Genomic DNA, 6,437 nt, shown 5'->3' with positions numbered 1-6,437 from the left:
TGGAGGCAGAGGCAGCTCCAGCTCCTCTCCTCGTGATGGTGGGGGAGGTGATACCAGCATGCATTCATCCTCTGCTGGTGGAAAGGGGCCCAACAGGCATTCACCCTCTGCTGGTGGACGTGGCGAAGGCAGAGGCAGCTCTTGCTGCTCTGCTCCTGCCGGTGGAGGTAGCGGAGGCATGTAGTCTCCTGCCGGTGAATATGGCAGAGTCTGAGGCAGCTACTGCTGCCCTGCTCCTGCCCATGGAGGTGGTGGAGGCATGTAGTCTCCTGGCGGCGGAGGTGGGAGCAGCATGTAGTCTACCCTTGTTATAGGGGACTGGTGCGGCTCTCCCTCCTGCTCTGGAGATAGCAGTGGGACCTCTCCCTCAGGAGCTGGAGATGGCAGCAACAGCTTCTCTCCCTCTGGCGCTGGAGATGGCTCCTCTCCCTCTGGAGGCAAAACCAGCAGGCATTCATCCTGTGCTGGTGGAGACTTGGGCGGTGGACGCTCTGCCTTCCTCTTCCCTTTTCCCCTTCTCTGCCTCCTCCTCACCTTCCTCTGCTGGTCCAGTTCCTCCTCTCCCTCTTGGTAGGGACAGCGCACCACCGGGTGCCCGAACTCCCCACAGGCAAGGCCCCAGCATTGGTCCTCTAGACCACAGAGGAGGTCCTCAAGATCCTGGCAGCCATCTCTCCAGCTCCAGCCTTCCACTTCTTTATTATTTTGTTGTTGTTGTTGTTTTTATTGTTTTGGTTTGTTTTAAACCACAAACTGAAGTCGGAGGAGGCAGAGGCAGCTCCTGGCGGTGGACTGGTCTTGTGGCCTTCAGGCGAAGCCACTCCTCCGCATCCTCCACCTTTCCCTGATTAAGGGCCTTCAAAAGAGAGCATTTAATAAACAGAACAGAAAATAAAAAAGGTTGTAACAAACAAAAACACAGGTCACAGCACTTTCGTCGAATAAACAGACAAACAAAATGGACTACACAGACAAACATGGTGAACTTCTATTTTTCTTACAATTATCACAATTACCTCCATCTCCAATCCAGTTCTCCACTCACTGAACACACAACCCAGAGTATGTGAAAACATTCTGCTTTTATGCAGCTATACCAAGACTCGACTGCTAATCAATCATTCAATTGGAGTCGAGATACAACTGCACGTGAATTAATAAAGTGCAATTCCTCGTGCTCACATATTATTACTTTTTACTTGCACGTGAAGTGCTGTGCAATCCTCGTGCCAAAATACAAATATACATTTTAAACACTTGTGTTAGACAGACCCGTTTATATCCCGTGTACCAATGACTATATACCAACATTAACACATAACACAAAATACACACAGGGGCGGCACTTTGCCACAAGGAGTTACAGTCTTCCATGGCTGAGCTGCGACACACTGTGCATACGGCAACAGTAGCCCAAAACTGGCTCACAAAACTGGCCTTTAAGGGAGAGTGACAACAAGAAAGCCATTGTTGAAAAAAACTCACATCAAATCTCGGCTAGAGTTTACCATGAGGCATGTGGGAGACTCTGAGACCAAGTGGAAGAAGATTCTGTTGTCAGACCAAAATAAAGCTTTATGGCCTCAACGCTAAGCACTATGTTTGGTGCAAGCCTAACACCGCACATCATACTGAGAACACCATCCCTACCATGAAGCATGGTGGTGGCAGCATCATTCTATGGGGATGCTTCTCTCCGTCAGGGCCTGAAAATCTTGTGAAGATAGAGGGCAAATTGGATGCAGCAAAGTACAGAGAAATCCTGGAGGAAAACCTGCTGAAGTCTGCAAGAGACCTGGGACTTGGGAGAAGATTTATCTTCCAGCAGGACAATGACCCCAAACATACAGCCAAAGCCACACTGGAGTGGCTTAAAAACAAAAAGGTCAATGTCCTGGAGTGGCCCATTTAAATTGAGAATATGTGGAAAGAGTTGAAAATTGCTGTTCACCAAAGGTCCTCGTCCAACTTGACGGAGCTTGAGCAAGTTTGCAAAGAAGAATGGGCAAAAATTGTAGTGTCCAGATGTGCAAAGCTGGTAGAGACTTATCCAAATAGATTCATTGCTGTAATTGCTGCCAAAGGTGCTTCTACCAAATATTGACTCAAGGGGGTGAATACTTATGCAGTCAATTATTTTCTGTTTTGTTTTGTAATTCATTTAGAACAATTTGTTTTTATGAGGACGCCAGCCTTCAGGGCTTTGTTTTATTTTTCACTTTGACATTATGGATTTTTTTTGTGTTGATCAGTGGCAAAAACTCCTAACTAAATCAATTTTGATTCCATGTTGTAACACAATAAAATGTGGAAAAGTTCAAGGCGAGTGAATACTTTTGAGAGCCACTTTAAGCTCAGCCTGGCGGGGTTTCCCTCGGTAAACTCCACCATCGCGGCCCTGGTTAAGACCCAGCTGGTGGATGGTCTGGCTAGAGACCCGGCATGCCCGAACCCTCAATGTAGGGTGAAGGAGATGCATCTGAAGCAAGCTTACACAGCAGAAGTGCAGGCAACTCGATTAACCAATACAGCGAGTGTGCTTTCCGCATATTTGGATGGTGTACTGCGTGAGGCCCAGCTCCCTGAGCCAGTGGCCTCCAAGTTACGTCTCCTGTCCAGTACGCTGCTGCAGGTCTCCAGTCTCCAAGGGCGAGCCGTTGGCGGGAGCCTAACCAACTTGGTTGTGGCTCGTAGACAGCTGTGGCTGACACAAGCCAGAGTCCCTGATGCTGATAAGGCCCCGCTACTTGATGTGCCCATATCCCCAGGGCACACTTTCGGGCCATCAAGTGGCCGCGCTGCTCCCTCCCCGTGTATCTGCATGGGGTGGGTTGAGCCGCTGGCGAGCTCCCCAGACTCGAACTGTCACTAGAAGAGTCCCAGTCCCCACAACTCTGGTGGGTGACCTAAGGTATCTCCTTCAGGGCACATCAGCAGGTAACTGAGCCCAACCGGCAGGCAGAGGGAACACAGGTCGTGGTCAGTCCACAAAACCACATCAGAGGAGGCATTTTCAGGGCCAGCACCCTAAACACCCACTCCAAACTGCCCAGCCCCAGCCTCAGCAGCCCAGCCAGAAAGGAGGTTCTGAATGCTGACTCACTGTCACATCCTCCAGTCTGTCCAACCAGGCAACTGGTTCACCACCATAGACTTAAGGGATGCATACTTTCATGTTCCCATTCGTCCAGAGCACAGAAAGTACCTGCGCTTTTCCTTTCTAGGAAGCGTGTATGAGTTTGTTGTGCTATGGCTCCTCATATATTTTCAAAGCGCGTGGACACTATCCTGGCTCCCCTGCTGCTGCAGGGTATCAGAGTGATAAACTATCTCTATGACTGGTTGATCTGTTCCCAGTTGTGAGAGGGAGCACTGGCCCACACAAAGGTTGTGACGGAGCATCATAAGACGGGCCTCACCATAAACGATGCGAAGAGTTGGCTTACACCAGTGCAGTGCACCACGTACCTGGGGCTTCGGCTGGACTCTGTTACAATGCACGCATACCTGTCGGACGACTGAGTTGCAGCTGTCCATGGTTGCCTCCCCCTGTTTCAACAGGGATCACAGGTAACTCTCAGATTGTGCCAGAAACAACTGGGTCTGATGGCAGCAGCCATCTCAGCCATTCAGCTGGGTTTGCTTCGCATGTGCCCGCTACAAGCGTGGCTCAATGCGTTTCACCTCAATGCCAAACTTGACAGACACTGTCAGCTGACTGTGCCTTACGTGTACTCAGCAGTCCTACACTGGTGGAGTGTTCTCTCTCACCTGCACAAAGGTGTGCAAATGGGAGTAGGACTGAATCGGCAAGTGGTTATGATAGACGCGTCCAACCTGGGTTGGGGAGCGGTCTGGGAAGGCAGACGAGTACGTGGATCCTGGTCGGATCACTGGACATTTCTGCACATAAACATGCTGGAGTTGCAAGCGGTGTCCCTTGTTCTCCACCACTTTCTCCCAGTGCTGAGTGGCACACATGTGCTGATCCATACCGACAGCACAACAGTGGTGGCGTGTGTCAACCACCAGGGTGGACTAAGGTCCCTGGGGTTACATCACATGGTTTTCAAGCTACTGATATAGGCTCAAAGGAATCTGCTGTCCCTACGGACAATGCACATTCCCGGTGCAATGAGTTGGGCAGCGGACCTCCTCTCCAGGAGCAGCCTGCATCCATCGGAGTGGGATCTCCACCCTCAGGTGGTGGAGTGCATTTGGGAATGGTTTGGGAAGGCGCAGGTTGATCTCTTCTCTTCGGCAGAGACGACACATTGCCCCCTGTGGTACTCTCTCCACCGCTTAGGCGGTCCACTTGGCGTAGACGACCTAGCGCACGAATGGCCCAAAGTGATTTTATACGCTTTCCCATCCATGCTGCTGCTCATGGCTTTTCTCTGAAAAGTCAGACTGGAGAAGGCGTCAGTTCTCCTAGTGGCTCCCAAGTGGCCCAGGAGAATATGGTTTTCGACCCTGTGCCAGCTGTTGCACGGCCAGCCCTGGTAGATTCCACTTCATTTGGATTTTCTCAGTCAGGCAAAAGCCTCTCTTTGGCACCCGGAACCAGGCAGGTTCCAGTTATGGGTCTGGCCCCTGAAAGGGACCGCTGGCTAGCCCTAGGGCAGTGGTGTCAAACTCAAGGCCCATAGGGCAAATACAGCCCTTGGAGGCAATTTATCCGACCCCTTGCAAAGTTCATTCATTACTGTATAATTTGGCCCAGCCCAGTTTGAGTCTATTGTGTTATTACACGTAAGAACTCCAAATCCCATCAGCCATCAGAAAAGTAGCAGGAAGCTCAGAGCAAAATAAACAGAAGACAGCGAGAGACAGCCATTCATATCTCGTGTTTGGTGCTGAAGGCGTGTTTTCCGTTAGAAACAATAATATAACTCTCAAAATATCCAAGAAAAGAAAGATCGATAAGGAAGACTGATTATTTCAGGAAAGGTGGGAGAATGAAACAAAAGAAAAATATGGCGAGTTTGAAGGAAAGCAATGGCAAGAAAAGCGGGCCGAATTAAAAAGAACCCTTCATTTACAGCAGAACATGTTTAAAAAGGCAAAAAGTAAAAGTGGTGTGGCAGTAAAGGCAAGTTACCTTGTGTCAGAGCTCATCACAAAGTTGTCAAAGCCCTTTTCTGAGGGTACTTTTGTAAAAGACTGCATGCTTAGTCTCAGAAATAGTCTGCCTGAGAAAAAGCGTGTGTTTTCCAATGTCAGTCTTTCCAGAAATACCGTGGCTGGATGACCTGGCTACCGATCTTCAAGAGTGCTCACTGAAAAAGCAAGCGATTTCGTAGCCTTTTCTCTTGCTGTTGACAAGAGCACAGATATTACTGATACCGCTGTGTTATCTATTTTTATCTGGGGTGTTGATGCATACTTCACTACTACCCAAGAGCTTTTGGATGTTGCAGCTATACACCTCACTACCACAACAAAAAATATATTTCAACAGCATGAGATGTGTGCGCGCAACATGAAATTACAGTGGGAGAAATTAGTTGGATTGACTACAACAGACAGAGCGTCTCCCATGTGTGGTGAAAAAAATGGGCTTGTTGCTTTGGTGTGCAAAAAACTACAGGAGGTGAATTGTCCAACAACACTTACAACAGACCACTGTATTCTACACCAGCAAGCTCTGTGTGGGAAGGTGCTGAAAATGGATCACATAATGGCCACGGTTGTGAAAATGATACATTTTATCAGTGCGAAAGGTTTGAATCACCGGCAATTTCAAATATTGCTTGACGAGCTTAATGCTCAATATAGTGATTTGCTGCACCACACCGAAGTTCTCTGGCTTAGCTGCGGTGCAGTACTTACAAGGTTCTTTGAATTGTGTCAAGAAATAGAAATTTTCATGCACAATAAAGGGAATGAAATTAGACAGTTTTCAGATGCAAAGTGGTTGTGTGATTTGGGATTTTTCTGCAATATAACCAACAGCTCAACAATTTAAATGTGAAACTGCAAGGCTGTAACAAGTCATAACTGAAATGCATGACAGTGTTAAGGTGCTTCAGCTAAAGTTACATGTATGGGAAAAACACACGCAGCGAGGAAACCTTTCCCATTTCCTAACGTGCCAAGCTGTATGTGATTCTATGGAGGATTTTACTTTTTCTGGTGGTGCGTTTGCTGCACCGTTTTTCAGATTTTCGCAAGTAGCAGTTCCAGTTCCAGCTTTTTTCAAACCCATTTGGCGTAGACTTGGAAACTGCACCAGAAGACATCCAGGTGGAATTTATTGAATTGCAGTGCGATAGCGCACAGAAGGCTAAGTTTGATTGTCTTGGCTGAGCAATTTTACTCGTTTCTTCCAGCCACATTCCCACAACTCTGCATTCAGGCTGCACGCATCATGTCAATGTTTGGCAGTACGTACTTCTGCGAACAGCTATTTTCACTGATGAAGATTAATAAATCCA

This window comes from Polyodon spathula, chromosome 10 (genome assembly GCF_017654505.1).
Source record: "Polyodon spathula isolate WHYD16114869_AA chromosome 10, ASM1765450v1, whole genome shotgun sequence".
NCBI lineage: Eukaryota > Metazoa > Chordata > Actinopteri > Acipenseriformes > Polyodontidae > Polyodon > Polyodon spathula.
This window is presented reverse-complemented; position numbering follows the sequence as displayed.